The 26,175-nt window shown below is 37.1% G+C and overlaps 1 long non-coding RNA gene across 1 annotated transcript in view; it reads left to right on the top strand.

The window, feature by feature from the left end:
- The window catches only part of LOC311156982, a 71,278-nt gene extending 46,243 nt beyond the window's left edge, over window positions 1-25,035 (top strand). The window contains exon 3 of the long non-coding RNA XR_014616378.1: window positions 24,969-25,035. This is a non-coding gene — a long non-coding RNA (uncharacterized lncRNA). The remainder of the gene's footprint in view (window positions 1-24,968) is intronic.
- The last annotated feature ends 1,140 nt before the right edge of the window (window positions 25,036-26,175 follow it).

Here is a 26,175-nt window from a genome sequence, read left to right as displayed (position 1 = left end):
CACTCATACTTCACATAATTTCTGCTGCAATAAAATGAACATGCCTTTAAAATGCTGCATGGAAAAAAAAAATTACAGCCCCCCAAAGGCTGGACTTAGCTGAAAAAAAACTGAGGAAGAAAAATTACATGCAAAAGTGCAAACTGACTGTTTGCTGTATTTGGGTACTTAGTCTTTTGGTTCTGATATTACAAGCAGGTTGACACAGTCCACAGGCTAGTAACTAGCATGTAGAAATGAACCATCTCTGAAGTATTTAACCTTTATGCAAGAGCATAAGTGTCAGAGTTAATTAGCAAAATAGGTGCAGCACCAATTTCACATCTGTAAAAGCAGATATAAATTAATATTTTAATGATGTAATGATGTATACTAAAGCTCCTGTGAGTTTGGAAGCTATTGACAAGTTCTTTTATGTACTCAGTGTACTACCCACTCAGCAGTACACTGTCATTTTAGAGTAATTGCCCAGCAAACTTTTAAAATGCTGTCACAAAAAAATTGCTAAAACAGAGGTAGCTCTTTAATTTGTCTGTCACTTTTTCTGTCACTCCTACTGCACTTTATGTTGAGTGCAAGTTTAGCTGTCACATTGGAAGTTCTTTCACCTTTTTTTACAGACTGGATTGAGGCCATGTTGCCAGTTTGTCCTACAATGTTAAGGAAAGTTTTAAATAAAAATATTTTGTACACACTCCTTTTACTTGTACACATTAATATAGAAGACTGGGAATTATTCCTCCTGTAGTTGGGGAAAGTATTTTGGATTTGTAAAACAGAATGAGTTTCACTTGAGATGATGATTTCTCCAAACCCAGCTGTTTCATAAGGCTGGTTAGTAGTTGACGTTCTGCCCAGGTACAGGTTCTTCAAATGAAGATTTTCTATTCATAGAAGATAAAAAGGCTACAGTGAGAAGTTTGAGAACAACTTACCTCAGACTTCAAGTGTCCAGGATGCTCAGCTGGAATGTGAGAGAATGCCAAGGGAAGAACTAGTACATGCCTGTGTGCACTGTATTTTTGTAGTGTTCACTGATTTATTCAGATAGGAAATAGTAAAGCATCTGGAAGCTTTGAATTTTCATGAGATGGGAAGACTTTTCTCTACAGTTCTAGATCCAGGAAATTTCTGGTGCACTAGCTATTCTTTTGTGATGCTGGAGCCAAAATGGCAAAAACATAATGCAATTTTCTGCACCTTTTCTAAAAGATTTTACTTTCTGCTTGCCTTTTTAGGGAGGCCCTTCCAAGCAGTAAGATTCCATGTTATCTCCCAGGGCAGAGTTGAAGTATAAGGCAGCTATGTCAGCCAGCAAGTTGTATGCCAAGAAATGGGGAAGAGTTGCTTTAAGGCCAGAAGCTAGTTATGCAGGCATCAAACTTCCATGTAGTTTTGCTGGATATTCTGAGATCATGTGCAAGAAGTAAGAGGAATTGAGTCTGTTATCCTTCTTTTAAAAGGAACTTAACTGTGGCATATATTGCAGACTCCACAATTGAAACTGAGTGCAAAATTCTGAATTGCAGCAACTTGATCAGCCAAATGCTTTTACTGCTAGAAAATGGTTTGTGCTGTCTGAACACCATCACAATTGGAAACTGTATTAGGAGGAAACAGCTGAAGTTCATCATCACACAGATCACTTTTTTTTTCTTACTCCTTAAAAAGAGTTTTCATATTTAGTTTTCATACTTTTTGAGGGTAAAATGGTAAAGAAAAAAATTACTCTTTATAGGATTACTCTTTGATTTTGGTGAAAGGAAGGTTGCATTTTGATTTTCACCATCATTTAAGTCTCTCAAGTAAATAGTTGCAAAAAGAAAAATGAATAATAAAAAAGTATGAAGGGCCAGGTATAATTTATACATTTAAATTATGGAAAAAACCTCGTCTTTTAACATACAAAGTTACTAACAGTTTACACATTTGACTGTAGGGGGAGTGAATATTCATAATAGGAAAAATTTCACAGAAATGGCAGTAGTTGCTGACAATCTGTAGATATCAAAGAATGAGCACTGGCACATTAATAAGGAACTTAAAAGAAGATCCACAGTCTAACATCTTAGGAGCTATAAAACTACAACTTATACATGAGTCATATGTTTGAACTAAAAACTATCTTATAAAATTTAGCTGGAACACATTTTTCTTGACACAAATGAGTATATTAATTTTCATAAGATATTATCTCTTACCATATACTTAATTCAGATTCTTCTTCTACTCCCACTAAAATAATTGCTTACAATATATTGACTTGATTTTATATGGCTAATTAGAGCAGTAGATGGAAAAAAATAGGTTTGCAGGTAATAGTGAAATTAAATATGTTAATCTGTAGCTCAGTGCACACATTTTGTATAAGCTTTAATTTGCTATATAAATTATAGTTCTGCATTTATAAAATGCCCTTGAAAGAATGTCCCATTTTTTGAATACTAATACCACAGGGAAACAAATATACAAAGCTTTTAGCTATAGGATATATTTGCATAAATTAAGACAACTAGTCAGTCTGAATATCCAACTGCAGATACACTTTCAAAGATATTCTACAAAGAGTTGGTAGGACTCTGCGTATTTAAGATTTTCATTCAGTTAGCAATGTAGCAGCCCTTTATAATAGGCAAGTACATTTTGAACAATGAGGCATAAATAGTATAATAAATAGGCTGTGGTTTATCAGCTAGAGGACAGAACAGTTATTTCAAAAGGCTCTGAACTAATTTCTCTATGAGCTGGTAGCAAATATCTCCACTACTGGTCTGCTTTACAAGTTTATTCTAGAAAAAGCTGGTATGACTCTCAGTGTAGCTGCCCAGTGCAGTGTGTGTATTTTGTGATATGACTGCAGTGACACGTGCTATTCTCCACGTAGATTTTGGTAACCTCAGCTAAAAGACTCATCGTTTCAACCTTTTAAAAAAAATCCTCACTGTTTAGAAAACCCTCTGTCCATGTGAATTCAGTTAAGAGTCACTAATGATAGAGAGAAGGCAATTAGAAAATTTGTGTTGCAGAGTATGTCTTAATTTCTGCTTACAGTGTTTTATTAAGAAGGAGAAAGGCGTATGTATGGCAATACACTTTTATGCATTTTTCATAGTCAGGGTGGTCAAAATATTCTCTCTTGTTTAGGCAATGGCAGTAAACTGGGATCAGTGTACAAGAACCTAAATCCTTTCTGTATCTGGCTCAGGAACATTATCTCTACTGGAGTTATACAGACACGTTGTGGAATGCATAGGAAACATTGCATGGCATTCAAAATGCATCCCAGGGAATGCTTATTTTGATGCAGCATCCTAATTAATTTTTATTTTCTTTGGCTCTGTATTAGTAATCAAGATCTTGTACGCTCCAGACAGAAGAAAGCATCATTGGGCAGAAAGTTTTTGATGAGTCTGTGACTTAGACATTTAATAGCGTTGGAATATTAACATTTCAGCTATATTTTATTGCTTCCTTTACCATCTTAAGAGGCAGCAGTATGCTCTGAGTCTTCCCACTAGCTTCATGATGGAACAGAAAACTCAGAGTTAATTTAACCTTCAGACTGTCAAAGTAAAATAAACATTTTTTAAAATGAAAATAGCTAGTCGGGAATAGTTCACAGTGAAGAACTTCATTTTTTATTCATTCTCTTCATACAAGGTGAAGATCATACAAGTGAATGCCTAATATTGTTCCTCTGAGGGAGTGTCATTGAAAGTATCACCTAGAATTAATGGTTTGATGATGCTGAACAAGCCAGAGAAAATTGCCCCAGAATGTTTTTTAGTAGCACTACTATTCTTGGGTGAAGATTTTCCCCTTGGATTTTCATTCTATATAATGCTGTTTGTGCAATTAAATAGTCAATTTAACATTCTGGCAAAATAACCCTTCAGCATCAGCTTTCCAATAAGATTAGTGTGATTGTCCATTGCTCCTTCCTGTTATATGGAAGTTAGTATAGCGCAACAATAAATCTCCTTTACCAAAGGAGAAAAGCACATTGCATAACCAAATGTCACCAACTATGACTAAGTATGTGACACTATGAGCCCTAGTTATGAGAATTGGTAGAAGAAATACAGTCTCTAGTGATACTTTCATCAATTTTTAAGCCAAGTCAGAAGTTTATGTGACACCTTTATATCTGTCTTCTCCATTACTAATCTAGGAACAGCTACGGACTAGAAAATAAAAAGGACCATTTAAAATATGAAAATTGCCACAAAACTCAACTTAGGCAGTGTAATGTTGTAAGGTTTGAAGAGAAATCTCCCCCAGGAAGGAATCCAAAAGTATGATAGAAGTCACATCAGCTGGCCAATTCTGAATTTTTTTTTTTTTTTAAATATGGCAGAACACAGCTGAAGTTTACAGTCTTTAGGGCCAGTTAACATAGAAGACCATCATACACCATTTCAAGATGCACTTGATGAAAAAAACCTAGCTGGAATGGTCACAAAAACCTTGTTTCACAGCAAGTACATTGACAGGTTAACTGTGACTATAGAGGGAAACATGGCAGCTGAATGATAAAGGGAGTACAAAAAGTCTATACAGCTTCCCAGATTGACTCAACCCATGAAGATATTGGCCTGGTTTACTGAGAGGCTCTGTAGATAAAACTCACCAACTCCACTTAGGAACAGTAGAAATCAGGGGTGAAAGAAGAATAAGCCCTAATCCTTTCCTCCCATTGCAATGAGAGCTCATCCAATCTGTACTAAGAGCAATGTAATTTTGCTTCTGCCTGAAAACTGTCAGCTAAGACCAAGTGAAACTTAAAATGGAACAATTTCCTGCAAGAGTTGCTAAATTCTGTCAGTTTTTCTTTGGAACACTGGGGGACAAAAACAGGGTTATGCTGAAGATCCGTATTTTAGGATGATGCTGTCTGGATAGAGTCTATGTAGATGCAATACTGGAATGTTTGATGGAGCACAACATGGGATTCATAGGCATTCTAAGAATGGGGAAGCAGAGGAAAGGGAGAAAGGAAAGAAAAAACTCCATTAATAAGAACTGTTCCTGCTTTTATAAATCATAAGTTCATCCAGATATTGCACAGGCTCAGGATCTCTGAATTAGTGTTTCATTGAGGTGAGAACTTAAGAACATTTTTAAACAGTATTTTGGATGGAAAGGCACAGAATTAACAACACATTTATTCCTCTTCAAAGATGAAAATACCTCAACTAAAACATGCAGAGAATAGCAAACTAGAACCTTTTTTTCTGACCAAAAGTGCCGCAGGGCATCAAAAACAATCACAACACTTGCATCTGATACAGAATCCTTTTAATTAGTCAGCAAAGGTCAGGTCTTAAGTCAATGCACCAGAGTCATTAGACTGGACTGGACTGGACTAAATCTAATTATTCCCAGTCCTACTGTCAGACAAAGATGTTTTGATAATGACTTCTAATAGTGTAACAATGATAGCGCTCAAAAAAGGAGGAAATAAAAGATAATTCTTCAAAATAAAATCAGATTTATATCAACATATATTATCATCTGAGAACTGCAAGTCCTACTTAACCAAACATCTCCTTTTTGAACATAGAACCCAATTCATTATAATAACTAGCTTTGACCCCAAGTACATCACGTCTATCAGAAATTGACTCTAAAGTTATATTCACACATATTTGTTAATGTAGTTGCCCTTATTAGTGGCATGTTTGACTCCTACATTTACAAACCCCTTGGACTCAGATCCTGAGTCCTGGTCCATGGTTGTTGTACTGTTTATTGGGAGGACTCTTGGTTCATACAAAAGTGGTTGATGTTTCTCAGTTCTCCCTTTGGCTCTTGCCTGTTTTGTGTTTATGTGCAGCTGATGTTGTGCTTCATTGCTACACAGGCAAAAGGAGGATCCTTAGGTTCAGTGGCAAGGTTACTGAATTTGTAATACTTCTAAGGCTGCCCTGACTTACACTGGGAACGGAATTATTCCTCAAGTATTAGAGGAAAATAAAAAAAGGATAGAATTAAAAGCTGCAAATATAGATTTGTATTGTGTATAGTGGGATCTGTCCCTGTTTCACTACAATTACCTATATGCCTAATAACACAATCAAACCTTTTTCTTTCTTGCCAAGCAGGTATCCATCAAGCTCGTGAAAAAACTGATTATTCCAGTTTGAATGGCTTAACTGCTTTTCTATGTACTGAATGCAGTTTACCTATGAGATCTTTGTATTAATTATGATATATCAAACTGTATTTCAGGTGTATATAGTGCTGTACATAGATTTAATAACTAGGTTTAAACAATTGTTTTGTATCAATGCAAAACGAAAGATGAAGGGGATGTACTTGCCACAAAGGGCAGACAGTCTTCTTCATGTTTAAGGGAGTGAGGTGGTGTTTTTTCACCAAATGAAATAGCTGGAACTGCAGCTTAAAGATGACCATAAACAAGAGAAAATTATGGGGTATTTTTTTGTTTTTCACTAGACTGATATAAAAGACTTCTCCTAGGAGTGTCTAGTATTGGAGTTTCCACTCTGTAATGAAATACACGCCTTTCAAACAAATTCTAGTTGTTAAGATGGATTGATCCATAATTTGAGTAAAAGATTTTGTGCAATTAAAATAGAGAGTATCTTGTACTTTGGCTTTAAAGCATTTAAATATTACATACAGTGAAAAGTTCTCATTCAATGAAATTGTTTAATGGTCTGACAGATCGCTTGTTTCAGGCAACTGAATAGTAAACTGTATCTACTGATTAACAGTTTGGGGCTTGATCCTGTAAATAGTCCTATGAGTAATCCCAGTGAAGTAATTTCTTCATAAATGAGTATTTCTAAATACTGTAAAAGAGTGTGGTGCTGTATTCTAAAAAGATACTGCTTTTTGGAATACTTTCCTGCTTCCAATGCATAGTGTTCACTGCCAGCCTATGCATCAGCTTCAGGAAGCAGCATAACTGTTTTCTCATTTTTTTTTCCCCAATCTGTGAAAAATTTCAGTCTTGTGAAAAGCACTAATTAATGCCAGTGAAATCTGTGGAGTTGGACCCTTGTGGGATTAGCTAAATCAGGATAAACTGAGTAGTACGTTTGAAAGTAGTATTTTATGGCTACCAACATTTGAGCCAGATAGCAACCTGGCCAACAGTTTGTACTTGTGGCACTTACTCTTCATCTGTGAAGAGCAGAGACTGCTGTGTGAAGTGTTGGGCGGTGGGTTGTGTCATCAGGGGCTCCATCAGTCTAAAGGTTGGATGGTACGCACATGGCAAGGCTTATTCTTAGAAATAAACGAGTGTTGGTAGGACTGAAAGGCTGTGCTGAAACTGCGGGCACTCAGTGGCCCGAGCTAGACCTTGTCCATTCTTGAAGGGCCCTACCAGGCACTGAGACACCCTGTCCTGGGCGGCTGGAAACTGCGTTTTCTAGGAGAAGCCTGGAGCTTGCGGGAAGGTCGCTGAGTAGGACGCCGCGGTTTGCTCAGGGCAGGCTGGAGAGCAGAACTGTGCCCTGGCCCAAGCGCGGGGCAGAGCGGGCGGCTGCTCCCGGCCGCGCCGCCCCGGCGGACAAGGGACGCACGGGCGCTCGCCTTCGCCCCGCGGCCGCGCGGCTGGGAGGCATCCCCGGCCCCGCCGCTGGCCCCGGGACTGAGCCGCAGCGGCGCCGGGCCCCGGGGCGCCTTGGGGTCGGCGGCGCCGGCCTGCAGGCGGCCCCCACGCCGGAGGGCGCCCCCGGGAGCCGCTGGTGCTGCCACCGCGTCTCAGGCGGACGCGGGACCCGGCCGTGGGCCAGGGCCGGGGCCGGGGCCGGGCCGGGGCCGGGGCCAGGTGCGGGGCCGGGGCCAGGCTGCCGCCTGCTGCCGGCCGCCGCGCGGGTAATCACGCGTCCCCCCTCACTGCTGATTTGCAAGAGCAGATTAATCAGAGCGCGCGGCTTGATGAAATTTGCTGTTATTGTGCCCATTTTTAGAAACATCTTTTATTATCTTCATTATTCATTTACAGGGGACCGGCATCAATTATGCAAATGAGTTCACAGACTTTGCAGATTACTTCATTTGCCGCTATTGTTTGTGGAAATTTAATTATTAAATATTATTAAGCTTGCGTTTTCTTCAATTTTCCGAGGCTTAGTTTCATTTGATTTTTCCTCCAGCTGCTCTCGTTTCCTTTCAGTGCCAAAACAGCTCCTCATCAAAGCAGCTCTGGCATGTGAAGACCAAATAAAATCTCCTCAATTTAATAATTTTGATGTTAGTCCCTTGTTCTCAGCTGCTTGCTCAAAGCAATGCAGAGAGAAACGCAGAGCACATTCAATTTAATGAGTAGAAATTGAATTCAAGTTTGTTCGGAATTGACTTCAATTAAGCAGAGTCTTAATGATAAATTAATCTCTTTTCTTTATTCCCTAGAATTTGTTTTTCAAAGTAGGAAATTGGACTACATTGAAAGACCGAATAAAGAATACCAATTTTAACTAGATTATGGAACCGATAGCAAAATTTAATTCTTTATAGTAACGTACTTGGACAAATAGCATTCACTCTGTGGCATGTATTATAATTTATATTCATTGTTACCACTCACACTTTCATGGCATGGATAAAATGGCAGTTGAATTAAATATGGGCCTGTAATAGACTTCAGAGTTTTAATCTTTATTAAGAAACTCTAATTGAATGCATAATTAGCTTTTCAGGGTCTAGGAAACTAGGTTTAATATCTATGTGGGCTGAAAACATAGATCAGGCTTTTTTTTAAGAGCATTTTTCATGAGTTTATTTTTTAGGAGAAATTATCTTGTAACACGGCTTATATAAAAAGCTGCATTTTAACTACATTGCAGGAAGCTACATATAGAGGAGCAGTAACAAGTTTTTTTGTGCTCTGAATGCCCAAAGACAGCTCTTGCATTCTGGGTCGATGGTGAGTAGTGCAGCCTTCTTCCATTAGAACAGGTAGCTTGTGCCTGGCCCAGTCGAAACACGTAGGCCAAACAAGCCAATGCTTTTGAATAGCAGTGTGCCCTTTTCCTTCTGTGCTGCAGTTCTACCATGCTTAGACTCCATAGTATCTTAGTTATTTTCCTCTATGTTATTCTTGAGGTATGACAACCATATGCTCTATATTTTTGCTATTTCAGAGAGCAAGCTGTTTTTTCAAGAGTGGAGAGTAATTTGGATGCCTGCTCTAGGTTTTCAAAGGTGATCAAGCATCCTTATGATCTTAAGCTCTTGGTCTTAAGCTGGCCATCTCATGTCACTGGTAATTTATGAAACTTTGATTCTTTTACCTCTCTCCTCAGTAGAAAAACCCCACTATTTTATAGTGTATGATTAAACTTATAGAAATATCATTAGATAGGAAATCTTTGAACCAAGCTCTGTCTCATAAATGCTTATACTTATGTATAAATTAATATGCTTATACTTGTGTGTAAATTAATAAAATAGCCACCCACAGTACTAGCATTTTAGAACTATTATGCAAACATTCTTTCCAGTGATGTTTCAGGTATGAAAGGATTTTTTACTAAGATTAATTACAGATTCAAGAGGGGTCAAATTCTGTGCTTTTGGTTTTCAGTGAAGAGGGTGGTTAAGTTCAGCCACCTGAGCAACATTCAGTCTTCTGCTTTACCTGCATGTTAAAATCTCTGGTTCCCAGGCACTGGGAAATATAAAGCTTTTTAGGTATATATTGCTTTTTAAATAAGAAGTAATAAATTGAACAATTTCCGTTAGACACCTTTTACAATCTTCACTGGCCTTGTGGGCACCTCCCACTGTGTGTCCAGCACTGGTATGTTTCTGTTTTCCTAGAATTTCCTGTTATTTTTTCTTGGTGTAAAGGGTCAAGGGCCTGCTAACAGACTCTGCATGGCACACAATTGAAAATATTTATTAATGCAACACATATATTTTTACAGATCTGGGAGATTAAGTTTTACTGCTTTAAGGATACCCTTATTCAAAGATTTACTTCAGTTTTCTGAATGTGTTTTTCAGTAAATAGCCATTTGGAAATGGGAACCAACTTTCTCTGGAAATGGTAAAGAAAATTTTGTTAGTCTTAACTTACTGTGTGTTTTGGGGTTATGGTTTAGTGGTGAACATGGTGGTTCTGGGTTAACAGTTGGACACAATGATCTTAGAGCTCTTTTCCAACCTTAACGATTCCATGATTCTGTACTTCAGAGCTGCAGTTATTTAGAAAGAGATGAAATAAATGTTTTTACAAGAAATTGCAGTTGCAGTTCATACGTAGCTGTGTTGTTCCATGTAGAAATCAGTCTCTCTGTTCCAGTAGACATAGACCAGATTTATAAAAACATTAAGGTGCTCAGAGTCACAGAAAGACTTGTAGAGGTGAGAGATGTCAAAACTCCATCAGTCTTTGCAGCCTACATGTCCAGTTGAACCAGGGTTTGGGCATGACATTGTAGGCGTCACACACACGTGTGTTCCAACAATTGATTACATTATAAAACATCTACAAAGGAGTCATTAAGTTAGTGTTCCTGTTAGAAATAACTGTACAATAATAGCACCGTGGTACTCCATATTCCCTTGTATATCACTGATCCTCTTATCAATTTCTTCAGTGCAAAAGCATTAAAGACTTTTATTGCATATAGATCTTACAAGTTCACTTTAAGGTCTGACCATTAAACCAAGCTGTTTTCATCTATTTGTCATCATTTGCAGTAATGGTTCTCTAGTTTGGTGCCTGCCTTCTGCAGTCCCAGTGTTCTCTGATTAGACTCCTGTGGACACCTGTGCAGATCACACTGCTATCTCTTCCTTTCATCTGGAAAAGCCCTACAGGGCCCTATATGTGGTACAGTGAAACAGTTTCTCAAATTTACTTGTCTTATGTACAAAGGAAGACCATATGTCAAAACAACTTTTTTAAAAAAAAAAAACCTTAAAATTTCTTTCCCCCTTTCACAACTGAATCTGATCTCAATGAGCATGTCCCTGTTGTTGCCTGGTGCATTTCCCCAGCAGATTTGGCTTTTTCGAATCTCTAGCAGGCAGAAATGGGATGGCTCCATAAGCAAAATTCAGCCAAAGCAGTAAGTTTCTTGGAGAGGAAAAGAGCCATAAAACCAATTTCAACTAGTGAGTATATTCTGCGTCTGATCCACAGAAATACTGTGTATGTATTAATATGCCTTTTAAAGCAGGAAAGTGAATGTTTTTACAAGAGACATTTGTGTCAATTCTGGCTATGCTAGAGAGTGCAGTTGCTAGCAGATTATCTGGCCTGGCTGGAAGCTCAAGCTCTCAACTTCTCAGAGAAGGGTAAGGGAAGATACTGTAAAAGGAAATTATTTGTTTCTGCAAGAAAGATGAAAGGGGGGGGAAAGATCACCTTCCTTAAATTATCCCTTACTGAAATGGAAGGGCTCTGGTTTGTATATATTTACACACCTACAGTGAAAATAATTCCCCATGACAGGACTATGGTTATTTTATATTCTGAGTTCATTCTCTGGAGGTTTCAAAATAATACATTTCTTATAATCAAAATTTTACAGCGTTCTTTAATAATTTCTTAATAGGTGGTATTGTTTTCAATGCTGCTCTTTTCTACTTCTTTTTCTACATACTCTTTCAATAACCCTGATGGTAAATGCATGAGGCAGGAGTAAGGTTAAGTATTCAAAAGGTAAGAAATGTCACACTTATTAAATGCCTCTAAGAAACAAATCTTGACTACATTGTCAGTTACTATGTTTGAAGTACAATTATGATATCACTTTAGATAATTCTGCATTTTGTGCTGTTAAACATTTTTTATATGCCAGAAGATCTAGTAAATGTATTATCTACTACTGCAGTCTCTAATTCTGTTCTCATGGTCGGGGCAAAGTATGGATATGCTGATCCACCAATATCTGAGTACTTTCTAGTGAATAATTGTGTAAGTCACAGCTACTTTGCAGGTTTATTCTACATTACAGTTATGATTATCCAAATTTCAAGCTTGGCAGATGATCTGGGTAGCTATATTTAATTGACTGTCAAGGACAGAACAAAGCTGTATTCTGGATGAATTTTTAATTTTCCAAGATGCAAGAAAACTTTCTGTAAATTTTTTTTCAGCTGTTCATTCACTGTTTTTGTTCATCATGGCCTGGCCACTGTTGTTGCATAGTGTGACTTTTTGTCAGATTTTTCAACCAGCTTAAGAACATTGTGAGATGTGACTTGCATTTTTAGGATACCTGTGCATGCAGCTAAGTTAGCTTCAAAGTAAAATCTCATCTCAAAATGGAACTTAAGGCAGCATTGCTGCTGCTTGAAAAAAGTCTATAGTATATGGCTGCTGACTAAAAGAAATATTTACTGAGGAAAGATGAGGATTTAACCTCAGAAGAGGCTGGTAAAGACATACTGGACTATTATGGCAGTGAAAAATATTATGTAGTATTATAATCTGTCTCTGACTTTGTGGGAGAAAAAGTATGATATTGACAAGTAAGTGATTAGGTAATTAGACTGTACTGTAAACTATACAAAAAAGATGTACAGCTGAAAAGATGTAGTCCAAAAGATTTGGAGTTTCTGGTCTGCCATGTGGCATCCTAAATATAGTTTCCTGAAAAATCTCAAAAAAACCCATCTTTTACTGTTCTTTTACTATGTCAAGAAAAAATATTAAAAAACAAAGTTCCATTATGTGGAGTTAGCCTTATCACTGCTAGAAGGCTTGGTTTCATGTGCTTCAAGGAGACCTTCCCCTTTCCTGTAAAATTTTATGCAGGTTTTATTGCAAAAGACCTGTGCTTTTTGTGGAAGCTCATTTCAAACCTTCTTCAATAAGTAGCTTCCTTTATGCAGGGCCTTCTCTTGGCAGATGTGGAAAAGGGCTCTTTAGAAAGTTTTCACCAAGGGGGAACCAGGGTTTCTCTTCTCAGTTTTCATGGGGATTGAAGTCTTGACTAGAGATATGAGCAAAAATCAGGCCTTTCAGCCCCAGTGAAATACTATTTTCCAGATGGAGTAAGAGAAGTGGGGCTCCTGCAGCTGTGATATTACCAGGGCTCTGTCTGTATCTAGACCTTTGGATTACTGCCATTCTATTGTTGATTAAGATCATTAGCCTCTGTGTGGTTCACAAGCTGTGCAAGTGTGTCCTTAAGTTCACAGTGGCTAAATTTTCCTTTCCATTCTGCCGTTGTAAATGAAAGACAGTACCGTTAGTTTTACTACTGATTTCAGCAAGCATAAGCAAAAGCATTTCCCCTTAATAAAATTTTGTGGGCCACTTGGAAACACTTCTTAAACAGCACTATATAGAATAAATGCACATTTTTCTCCCTCATCCATAGCTGTGTCCTGACAAATGATTTTATTTGTAGCCCATGATGGAATATCACAGTTGTATCAAAGTATCACTGGAATGGAAATTTACATAATAGAAACATCCCTGTGTTCTTGAAAGTGATTACTTATAATTATATATTTTTTAAAATCTCTGTTCTTATTGTAGCTATGCTTAAAATCACCATTTCCATTGTTTGTGTTGGATGACCACATTGCAAGTTATATTTTGTTGTTGCTTACTGGTGGGTTTCTTACACCTTTCCCTGGAGCATCTTCCCTGCAGGAGATAGGATGTGAGACTAAATAGGCTGTGGTTCTGATCATATTTGGCAGTTCCTGTGATCCTAAGTTTGTGTACTGTATTGGAGCTTTGAAATTCTTGCATTAGATGGGATATGGTTGTATTGCCCCAGGGATGCAAAGCTAAAGTACCAAAGGAACAAATTAACAGGATGTCACATTAAAATAATTTTTCTACTCTAATTTAGGTAACTAGATTAATGTGAGTTCATTTAGGAATACTTAAATATAACATAATCACATCTAAATGATGTACAATATCAACAATAATTAAGGTAGAAAAATCAAATTTATGTAAAAAGGAGTCTAGACTTTCAGTGTTTGTACACCTCAAATACATCTGCTGAAAGAAAGCAGAGTGAGAAAGGAACAGTTTGAATTCTCAATCATGCAGTAGAAGTGACTTTGACTCTTGGAGTCTTTCTGTAAGGAATTTTTTAACACCTGACATTGTCTTCTGGTATATTTTCCATATACTGGTCAAGCCCTTCAGTCCACTTGAAAACACTTTACAATTTCTGGTAAGTACTAAAGCAATGTGACCACCACCTATAATAATAATTCCTGAAAATATGTGTATTTTGAGTGTTTTTTTAATGTGTGTGCTGTGGTTCTATTTTATGAAATGTACAAATGGCAAAGTACCTTTTGGCATGGATGTTTTAACTGCAAAGCAAATTTTAAGGGTGAAATTCAGAGATGGGCTGGAAGAAAAAGAACCTTTGAAGCTTGTGATGTAAGTGAAATAGACTCATGTTTGTTGAAAAGCAAGGAATTACCTTCACTGGAATAGGTCAGGTTACCTTGAGAGTACAAGCTTTATTACTTCGGCCTGGATAAACAGGAAAAATATCTATTTCCATTTTCTCAGAACAGATTTCTTCTACTTCTTAATTTCTTTATAAAGAAAAAATACTGTTTATCTATACAGGAACAAAATTCTTTAGGAGAGTGTCAATGGTCTTTACTGTGTACCATTTCATCTTACTGCAATACAAGTTTAAAAATGATTATTTGATTATTAACTGTGACTATTAAGTCATTTGAACTATGGAGAACTAAAGTGAAAACTCCAAATGAAACTTGTTAGGTTTTGATGCTACATGAAAAGGAAAAATCATCCATTGACTGATGACAACCTGCTGTTTGAAATAAGCATTTTTATTAAGACTTAAGGCTATAGGTGGTTATTGCATTCCATTGTACAGCTTCCTGGAAGTTTACCTAATTTTAGTGGTTCTATTATATTGCACAGAATAAACTCAGTTTCCTGTCTGCAAATTTTGTAACTGAGCAATCAGTTGGCTGAAATACAAGCTATTGACATGTAAGAGGAAAAGACAGGTATTTAATCAAGACTCTGCTTAGATGGAAAATGAACAGCTGCATTATATTGCTTACTCCTCTGTGTAGTGCATCTTAATAGAGAATATTCGCCTCTGTGCCAAAATTTTCATCATGTGAACTTTTGGATTCAGAGCTTTTCCAAACCCCTGTTTAATTGGTGAGAGAAATTCAATGCTGAGCATGAACATCCAAGTGATTTATGGGCTATTCAACACTACTGGTGTGGTAGTTTTGCAAAGAACGAGATCATAAGCAAGCAGAGAATTTATCCTAATTATACTATATATGTATACTGTGCCTAATATGAAAACAATCTAGAAGTAAACCAAGAGAAGTCATTATTAGATTCTGTTCCTCAGAAGCTTGTTGTGTTTGCTGTTAATGCTCATCTTACGAATGCTGTCGAGAGATCTACCTTTAAAATATCTGCTAAAAAAAAAATTATTGCTTGAACTTTCTTAGATTGCAGCCACAAGCTCTTTTAAAGGAAATGTAATGAAATAAGGAAAACAAAGATGATGAGTGAAGAAAACATGAGTCAGATTAAACAGGACAGAATGAGTTGGAGAATATCAACAACAGAGATTTCTGCTGAAGCTGCACTACTGTTCATGTGGGTTTGTCATGGTTTAACTAAGCCCCACACCCACACAGCCGCTTGCCCACTCCCTTACCAGCAGGATAGGGGAGAAAATCAGAAAAGTAATAGAAAACTCAGGGGTTGAGATAAAGACAGTTTAATAAGTAAAGCAAAAGCTGTGCATACAAGCAAAGCAAAACAAGGAATTTGTTCACCAGTTCCCACAGGCAGGCAAGTATTCAGCCATCTTCAGGGAAGGAGGTCTCCATCAGGCAAAATGGTCATTTGGGAAGACAAAAAACCGTAACTCTGAGCATGTCCTCCTTCCTTCTTTTCCCCCCAGATTTCCATGCTGATCACGGTGCTAGATGATGTGGAGTATCCCTGCAATCATTTGGGATCAACTGTCCTGGCTGTGTCTCATCCCAGCTTCTTGTGCACCTCTGCTCTACTCACTGGTGGGGTGGGGTGAGAAGCTCAAAAGGCCTCAATGCTGTGTAAGCCCTACTCAGCAGTAACTAAACCATCTCTGAATTATTAATGCTGTTTTCAGCACTAATCCAAAACACGGCCCCATACAAGCTACCATAAAGAAAAATAATACTTCAGCCCAAAACAGTACAATGTGTCAGTTTGCTGTGAGCATGGGAGGGTGTGTACAGAACACAGTAAAACTGTCCTGAAGTGCATTTCCCACACAACTGATAAAAAAAGAGTCTGGCTAAAAAAAGGAAGTGACAATCCATGAACTGTTCCAGTGTTTTAGCGCAGCAGATTTTCTCCTGTCAGGCATGAGAGTTACAAATGGAAGTATGTGCATGTCTTGGGACAGTAGTGTCACCAAGGTGAGTCACCTCAAAAGAGAACAGTTGGTGGAAGTGCTGCGTTCTCCTTGAAGGAAGAGGCACCAGTTGGTGGCTGAGTATCTCTAGCTGGTTAATAGGAAGCTTGTCAGAGACTCTGTCTGAGTCAGCTATCTTTAAAGCCTGCTTCTTAAACAGATTGCCTGATGCCTATCCCAGAGAGAGGCTGCCTAGGAGATGGTTTGTGTATGATACCAGCTGCTTTATCTGTGGGTGAATTAACTTGGTCTTGTTCCATCAGTATAGCTACTTTCATCAACTTTCAGTTCTTAGAAAGTAAAATGTTTTAGACTGACTGAGGTGGTGCCTGTTACCCACAGCTTCTATAACACTAGCCTTTGTTATCAACTCTGGCAAAATCTGTTTTCCAATTAGCTTCTCAGTAGTAAGTAGTAATTATTCAAGGCCTAGACTTGAGATACATAAAATAACCAGCAGTATCATACCCATTAAGGTGTCAGTTTTCAGCAGGACGTTCGGGATGTTACCTATGGCTTCCTGTCTTCCTGACTTACTCCAACAATCTCTTCCATCAGCTGTGTCCCTTATGCCCTAGAAACTGCTGTCTGCAGCCTGGTGGGTGGCTCATTTGAGATGTCTGTTATGTTGTAAAGTTTATGTAGGAGCTGGATTAAATGAAGAGAAGGTTGGCTGGTCTGACTGGAGAGGTTCAGGTCAGGGAAAGCCTTCTCTCCATTAAGACTGCAGCAATTGGAAGAGAAGAAAGGTAGAAGGCAAGAACAGCTTTGTGGTGAGGTAGGGTGGGGGAGACAGCAGAGACTTGATGGAGATGGCTGAAGTACATATGCTGTTGGAGTATAGGAATATTAGTTCTTTTCAGTGCCATATTGGATTCTTTAAGAACTTTTAAGGAAGTAATTTACTGTCAGCTTTTTCAGCCCTAGACTTTTAGCACACAGGCTCCTCCTAATGCTTGCAGGCATTAACTTTTGGAAAGTTGGAGGGAGAAAACAGAAGTAGAGGAGTGATGTGGAAGTATCTGTCTCCCAGTGGATGAAAAGAGTGAGGCATCTTTTCCTCCCCTCCCAAACCTGAGTCTTTTATGGAGCTCACGCTAAATTATAGAAAATTCTGAATAATTCTGCACTCTGTGGATGTCAGCTGGTTTTTATAATAGATTTGTAATGTTCCCAAATATAGTGGTTATACAATGGTAAGGTAAGCAGTGAAAATTTCTGATACATTTTTAAGTAAAATGAGAGAAAGAATTGCCCTTAAAAATGCATTAATGAAAAGTCATCCCTTTAAAATAGAGGAGTGAGTTATTTTTATGCAAGTGCAGATTTTTGATGCCAAGACAATAAAGAAAAACCACAGTTTGTTCCATTAAGCTTGTATCATATTGTCAGCACTTGCCCATATGGAAAACATATAAATTGTCATGAAAACATGAAAATGGGACAATTTAGTAATGTTTTGAGTAGGCTTTATAAATATCATATGTATTTTTAACTACATAAGTGATGCAGTTTTGAACACAAAAGAGCCACAGTTGTGGCAGCCAGATTTTGCTGTGTTCCCAGAGCAGCAAAATTAGCAGAGCTGCAAATGTAGTTATTCAAAAGTTGTGAATTTGGAATAAGTCAGAAGAAGTATTAAGAGATTTGGTGGGAAACCAATAAAAGCTAAAAGCGGCACAAATACAGATTCTTTTTTCTCACCAGAGGTCAGAATTTGTGTGTATGCTTTTAGATTTAACTGAGCTTTTTTCTTTTTCATAAAGACTCAATCATTAAGCTTGACAGCTTGGTGTCAGGGGCACCTGGTGGGTGGCTGAAGTTGTGGTATTGTCGGGCAAAGGGTAGAAATGTGAGCAGCTCTGTGACCTTTCACCTCGTTATGAGCTTCTGTGGGTCTGGCAAGTACTAAGGCTGGCTCTACAGGTTTATTCTTAACCTGCTGTTAAACATACCAGTTGTACAGAATGTCAGAGCTCCATAGGCATGAATGGAAAAATGAGGATATGCATTAGCTGAGAATCTGGCTCATTATGTAGAGAGGAGGAATCAAAAGCATCTTTGCAGGTTTTTTCCCCTTACCTTGTTCCACTACATGTCTTCCCTGTAGGTTTTATGTTGAATTTGTGATGGCCTCAGTTTCAGAAAAAATAATTCTGAGCACTGTTGAGTATTCTTATGTGTATATTTCAGTAATTGATGCAGGCCAGAGACTAGGAGATGTTTGACAAGCAGTAGTGTTATTTTAGGATCCACTGTGCCGGGGATTCCTTCACATGCTAATCATTCAGTAGCTTTCTGCCAAAACCCTTTCTGACTTGATTCCCTCTTTGTAGAGTCAATAATATTCCTTTATTTCCCACCTTGTATAAGCCCTTCCTTATGGAGTTTAAAGTCTCCAGAGCACATCACACATGCCTAGCTAAGGTCTTGTAGTACTACTCCACTGCACCTCCTAATGTATTAAATTGTCATTCACTGGTGTTCTGGGTCTTGAAAACAATGTCACCTGATTGTACTGGCTTAGCCTGTGAGTCTCCTGAGGCACCATCTGAATGAGAATAGCTCACATCTCTTCTCCACAAAGGCCAGCTGGTGTGCAAACCCCACCTTTTTTTCTTTCCCTGCAGGTTTGTGACCTACCAAATAGGGGTATTCCATCACTGGGGAAGCTGTGCTTCCAGCTGTGGATTTTTTACTGTTTTTCCCCTGGTGCTGTGAGAATCTGTTTTCAAAGCTGAAGAACTCTAACTCAGGATGGCAGTGCTTTTAAAGAATATTGTAGAGGGATTCTGTGTTGGAGCCTCCTGAGAGGGAGGAGAGAGGACATGCAATTAAAAAATAGTAATTCTTGTTGTTAGTGACATGACAATAATAACAATATCTGTCTTTTAAAAAATTCCAAGGAAGTTCCACTGATTCATATTTATATAGAAACTGATATTGGAGCGTTTATTTCATAGCTAGTGGCTAAGGGATAAGATAAAATTCTGGTGCTGTATTTATATTCTGTTTTGCAGACATATCTAATCTTCAGTGGCATGAGAAATGTTGTAGAAAAGTATGTCATCAAAAATTGCTTCAGCATCACACTTAAAAATCTGTCCTCTGGAAAACAGGTCAACTTTCGCTGTAGCTTATGGTAATACACACAGACACTACAGAGTATTTTATATCTTATAATGGAGATAGTATAGATAATAATATACTTTCATCTATTACTTTTATCAGATCATCTTATCTCCTTTGTAGCATCAAAAGCATGAATTCAGAGAAGATTGAGACAGAAGAGTCTGCTTTATTTAATACGCACATGAAGGGCCTGATTCTGTTTACACTGAAGCCAGTGGAAATTTCTGTCCTTGATGGGAACAGAAACAACTGTCTGAATTCTACTCACAGCATTTCATTAGCGTTCTTTATGGTATGCACGTGGGGAATGAACACTGACCTCTCAAATCATGAAAATATTGTAATAATTGAAAAGATATTAGTGCTCTAACTTTGTCATCAATTAACAAACCTGTCAGTTCTGTTCTGTCAGGGTGTGTGCGTGACCTCTCAGTGTTATGCTATCTGAGTTCTGGCAGCAAAAAGAATTCAAAGTAGTGTGCATATACATTCTCTTTGTCTTCCAAGTAATTTTTCAGGGTTTCCAGAAATTATTTTCTTGTTGGAGAAGTGATAGTGCAGGGCATTAATGGTTGTCACTTTTCTCCTGTTTTTCAGTTGTCTTGAGTATGGATTAGGAGTCTTTCCTTTGTTGTAGAGTTATTTGGAAGAAAATGCTGTTTATGTTTCCTGCAATTGTCACAATTCACTATGTAATACTGACTTTTCAGTCAATGGTGTGTTGGAAGTTTTTTTAAAAGCCTTTTTTTATGTTTGGAAGAACTTCAGAAAAAAGACTGAAGTTTTAGAGTAGCTATGAATCAAGTCTTTGGCAATGCAGTGGACAATAACCCTCTGCATTTGGTTTGAGTGGAAAAATATGAGTAATTTCATACTGTTTTCATTCATCCAACAGCTTCTTTTGACTTTATGGTAGCAGTAATAAGCTAAAATAACTGGGGTTTTTTGAGGGGTCTTTATTATAGAATAATTTTTTCTCTGCTGACCATACTATTGCACATTTTTAGTTCCCTCTGGGGAAGAAGGTTTCTGAGAGAATTCAGTTGATCCCAATTGTTTGCCCTTCTGCATCTCCCAAGGAGGTTGAAAATCAGCTATAAGTGACAGTCTGAGATCTTTTTTATGCTTCCAGAATGACTGCTTAAATGTAAAATCAGAAGTTAAACAGGCAGTATAACTCTCAAGCCAGTATTCCTAGGCACCTGTGAGATCAGACCAGTTGAGAGTCACTTTTTCAGAAAGGTTTTAGAAGCTCAGCTCACATAAGATTCAAATTATCAGGATATTTCTCTCAATTTCATTGATTTCCTGAAACTGTAAATTGAAAACTCAGTCACATTATAGGCTTGTGAATCCACCCTTCTTGTTGTATTTAGAATTTTTTTTTTCACCAGAACCAGGCAGGGTAAGAAACTGTAAAATTCCTCTATAAAATAGTTGAAATTTTAATTAAATGCAAAAATCTTCTGTTGATCTCATTAAAGGGGTTAGTGTTTTATCATATTTTTTTTTGTCTTTCATATTTTTAAAGATGTCATGTTGTTCAGAAGCACCATGACAGGATTTTTCTTTTCTTTTTGGAGACAGTAAAAAAGGTTCTTAATTTTGAAATAACAACAGTTTAGAAAATGCTTTTCGAATTCAAGATCCAGTTAGATGTTTTTAAACTTTAGTGAGATTTCTGTACTTTCATTGATGGGGTATGGAGAAAATGTTTTCCTTGTTTTAGATTGCTTTAAGAGACAGAAGGCATCTGTGGTGAGTCATGGAGGAGTTTAGCTGTGATACGTTACTAAAATGCATTTTGGCAGCAAATGGAGAAGTAGCTACTCACTCTGTTGAGAAACAAGAGAGTCTTTCAACCCATTTTTCAAAGTGCTCACAGTTCTCATTTGAAGGCAAGTCAAACAATAAAAGTAGTGAGCAAAGAAAATTAATGTGTATCTGGAATACTTTAATTAAAAATAATAATTATAATGGACCCATGGTGCTCATGACCTCCTATTTTCTTCTTATTGTTGATTGATTCGGCTAAATTTACCCTCAGCAAATTATGTTGCTGTTTTGTTACATTTCATATTCGATTACTGGGAGATAGTGAAGCAATTTAAATGGGACTTTTAGGAAAAAAATAGACTCTGGTTTTGAATTGAAACAGTATCTGTTAAAATAAAGAAAGTTGTTTTAGTACAGTGATTATTTATACTAAAAGATTTTGCAATAAAGATCTGAAGAAAGGATTAAGTACAAGAATTAAATAGTTGGAAGACTCTCTTGAAAGCATGAAGCAAATGGTAACTTCCAGGAAATTAAAATGCAGCCTTGGTAATGACAGAATTTAAACAGAGCAACTATGGGAAACAATTACATTATTTCTCATAAAGTCTTTGCTTCTAACTGCAAGTTCTCTGTTTTAATCTTTATCCTGGAATGCTGAGTTTCTTCTGAGTGTGCTGTCAGCTCTACCACAAGAATCCTCTTTCTGTCAGTAGCATAAGCTGGTGGTGCACGAGCTGTTTCAGCCTGGATGCCTGTTCTTCGTGTTCTGCCAATGGAGTTAAATTGCTCATAGTTTTGTTACTTGATGCACAGCCTTTAGGACAGATCTTTCTTCTCTGAATCTGTAACTTTAGAACAAACTGTAATTTTACCTAAATTTGCAGTGGTTCATGTATTTCATACTATAGTCTGGAATGATTTAGATATTGTATCAAGAAGAGGGGAATGACTGTCTAACTGTCTTTACCATGAAACCTTAAAAGTAAGGTATGACACTTCAGATATTGAGGTGTATGAGAGTGACAGAATTTGCCATCAGAGCAGTAGTCTTTAAAAGAGGATTGTGGTTCGATTGTCACAGCTTGTTGAAAACAAAAATAAAACACTAGTTTATTTAAGAACACTATCTTTTGTTATGTGCTCAGAAGACAAGGAAAGTGACTCAAAGCAAATCTGATCTAATTCTGAATCTTTTCCTCCAAAACTTGAGGAGTTTACATTTACTTTTTTGTGTTTTTTCCAACTTCTCCATGCAAGAAAATGTTGAAGGTTGTTCAAGATAATGAATATTGTCAGAAACTTCCTGAAAGTAAGTTTCAGTCCACACTGAAAAAGCATATTGATAGTTCTCAACTTTGTACTTGATTCTTGATACTGGACATCAATGGACTCAAGGCTATGACTAAATTTTTACATATTTTTAAAGGTATTGCTTGAAGTGGCCCATGTCCAAAGATGTTTAGAATTTGAGCCTCATTTTCTTTATTCAGAGAGAGAGATGGCAGCAAAAGCAGGACTGCTCACATGTCTTCAGGTGGCTTAGTTATGGCATAGAGTAAGAGTAGAAAATGAGCCAGTTTTGCATACTTGAGAAAAAAAGGAAAGAATCACAGGCTTCTGTGGGGAAAAGGTGCAGCTACGTAGTTCCCCTGATACATCTGTGAGCAAAATGTATCCACTTCCTCCAGAGCCTGGCAGAATGGGAAGAACAAAAGCAATGCTATTCTACATTAGAACATAATGTGACAGTAGATTCAGCTTCAGAAGAAGAGAGAAACAGAAAACAATTCTTAAACCACAGGAAGTATACAGAATGGAAAATTTTAATGATTAGACATGGTTTACCCAAAATATTATTTTGTAGCTTTCAAATGTATGTTACCTCATGAGAAATTCAATTTGTTCTCAGTGTATTTTCCAACTTCCTTGTTTTCTGACCAAAATAGACTTTATGGAGTCTGGCTGTCATATTTTGAATATGAGCTCTATCTACAATTTTGTGGAAAGGACATGTACAGAATAGTCACAGAATCAAACAGAATAGTCACAGAATCAAACATGCAAAATTCAAGAAGTAGCTGTATCTGTCTTGCAGTTTCTCGTTTTGTTTTGCCTGAAACAAAGGCAGTATGCACATACCTAGTTGTGTTCAAATGTTGTAATAATTCAGAACACATAAGAAAAATGGCCCATCATGTATGGAGAAAGAACATAGGAGAAGTGTTATTCTCTGATTATGTTTTTTTTAAATAAACTGTTAGAAGATAAAAGTTGTTAAAAAACTTTTATAGTTATTTAGAACTCCAAATAGACTTTAAATCATTTGATTTTTATAGACTAGTAGTCTTTAATCTCTATTGCAGAATCTGAACTATACCTGTTACATACTGGTAAATTAGTTGTCAATCCCTTGGGCAGTATATTTTAATATCAGTATTATATGGTAGATGATATAAATCTTGTATATGGTATTATTAGCTTAGGCAGCTGCTGACTTAAAAAGGCCAGTTTAACAAGTCACCACTGTATTATGTTTAATTAGGTACAGTTTATATAATGAGGTGTTCAGTTCTAATGGAAAGACATGCTGTGAGCAGCACATCTGCAGGAATAACTATTACAATCAGCATTGCAGAGACCCATGGAACTGCAAATTAGACTTACTTATCTAGAAATAAATTACATCCCAATGCCTTCATAAAGCTCATTAATTAATTCCACTGGCATAAAGGTCTTTTTCTTAATTTCATGTTCCATTAGCATAATAAACACAATTTGAGTTACAACAGTATGATCAGTTTAATGGATGCTATTTATTTTAGTTTTTTATTTAAAGTCCCGGTAACATAGAATTAACATCAATATGCTGTTTGGTCCTTTATTAAAAATTCCCATAGGATAACCAGCACAGATGTTCAATACAGCATCATATATTTGCTGCATTTTATGACTTTACTAATTGGCCATATGGAAAGGTGTTGCTTGGATTTCTTTTTTTTTCTTTTTAAATCTGATAAATTATATGGATTGTAATAGTCACAATTGGTTACTATGTGAAATTGGACAGGTTAATATACACTGCATGCTGGGATCAAAACAAGAGTAAGCAAAGTTTATATGTATGTGGATTTATAGTGAATAGTAACAATGTACTTCCTGGTGTATTACAATCAGCTTCATTTATATGTAGTTCCTGACATAATTGTAATTCTTTAATTTATGCAGACCCTGTCTCATCAGAATGAAATGCTGCCAGCTATTTGTTTAGTCACAGTTACCTTATAAGCAACCTAGTTGTTCCATTCAGCTTTTCTTGAGTCCCACTATTAATGATAAACTACACTGTTAGCAACATTTATGGTAAGATGTTGTATGTTACTAGAACAAGGGGTTTCATTATTCATCTATCTAACACTGATTATTGTAGATGAAATCCATACCTATGATTTTTAAAATTTGTTGTAGACTAGAAAAATGTCTTTAAAAATTTGGTTTTACCTTCTATTGCCTATTTTATGTCAAAGCCTAACTGTAATATCACCAAGCTAATTTTGTCATCAGCTTGGTAGAACTGTTTTCTGAGGCTTGTCTCTTATATTGTTTTTGCATTTCCTGATCTTATTTCTCCTCTCTCCATTTCGTATCAGTGACTATCTCTGCATATATTTTCTCTTTCAGCCTTTAATGCAGCCTTTCAGCCCCCTTCAAAAGTTGCAGAGTGGCTGGGTAGTACTCACGCATCAGGTAAACCCATCATCTGATTTTTCATGTAAAAACTGATTGCTGTCTTTACACTGTAATTCACCTTTCTATTTCTCCCATGCTTTCCAAAATCATCTGAACCTGAGTAATTTATTTTTGCTACTGTGATTTCCTTCTATTACATGACCTCAATTATGTTATCAGAAAGAGTTGCACCAGAGCAGATGAGGGCAGGTTGCCCTAATAGTGTGTATGTCTGGATGGGCATACACATACACAGGTATGTTCTCAAGGATCACATGGAAGCATTTTGCTTCAAAAAATGTATTTTTAATACCCCCAGCCTGGCACATGCCCATACCCTTGGGATTTCTGGTTTGAGCTTGTTTTTTTCTTAATAATTCCTTCTCATCTATTTAATGACTGGACTTTTTTAGGCATTTAAACATGGATATAATCTTAAGAATGGAATTTTACCTTGAAATTTAGGTTTTTATTGTAATTGGAAATTGTCTAGCCACGTGCAAAAAAAGAACTAGCCTTTAGTATCATCCCTTGTGGGTGACTGAGCTGTAGAAAACACAAAGCAGTGTAGATTGCATAAAGCAGTGAAGTTGTATGATCAGAATAATGTCTCTTTCTTTGTAAATTCTGTTTAGTGCAGATGTTCAAATGAAATTTTTAAAATGAATCACTATTTTCTGATGTTTCACTGTTATGGGTCCTAAGACACACATGTCAGCAAAAAATGATTTTGCACTGAAGGACAAAGCTAACATTATTACACAGCTGCATTGTCTGTGAATATAATAAAGTCTTTTTGTGCACTATATAGTTGCACCCTGAAAAGATGAAAGAGAGGTGAAAATAGGGGATTGATTCTGTTCCACATTTAAGAACCAGTGACTTGAAAAGCTTGTGCATTTTCAAATTCTTACATAGTTATTTGTTATATGGTTCAAGCTGGAAATATGCGTTACCAGTTTTTGACAGCAGCAAAAACAAGCTGGATAAATAGTGCCTAGTCGTGGCCTTTTCCAGGTGATTGGGCTGGTTGTGGTTACATGGACAATCATGTACAGTTTTCTTTAGCAGTGTAAAATGAACACTGTTCCAATTACATGGGTGAGTATAAGCTAAACCTTGCTCAGGTGGCAGCAAACTGCTAGAGGGGATGGCCTGA

The sequence above is a fragment of the Fringilla coelebs genome (assembly GCF_963513975.1).
Source record: "Fringilla coelebs genome assembly, chromosome: 9".
Classification (NCBI taxonomy): domain Eukaryota; kingdom Metazoa; phylum Chordata; class Aves; order Passeriformes; family Fringillidae; genus Fringilla; species Fringilla coelebs.
Note: the sequence above shows the minus strand (reverse complement) of the source record. Positions and strands in the feature narration are given on the sequence as shown.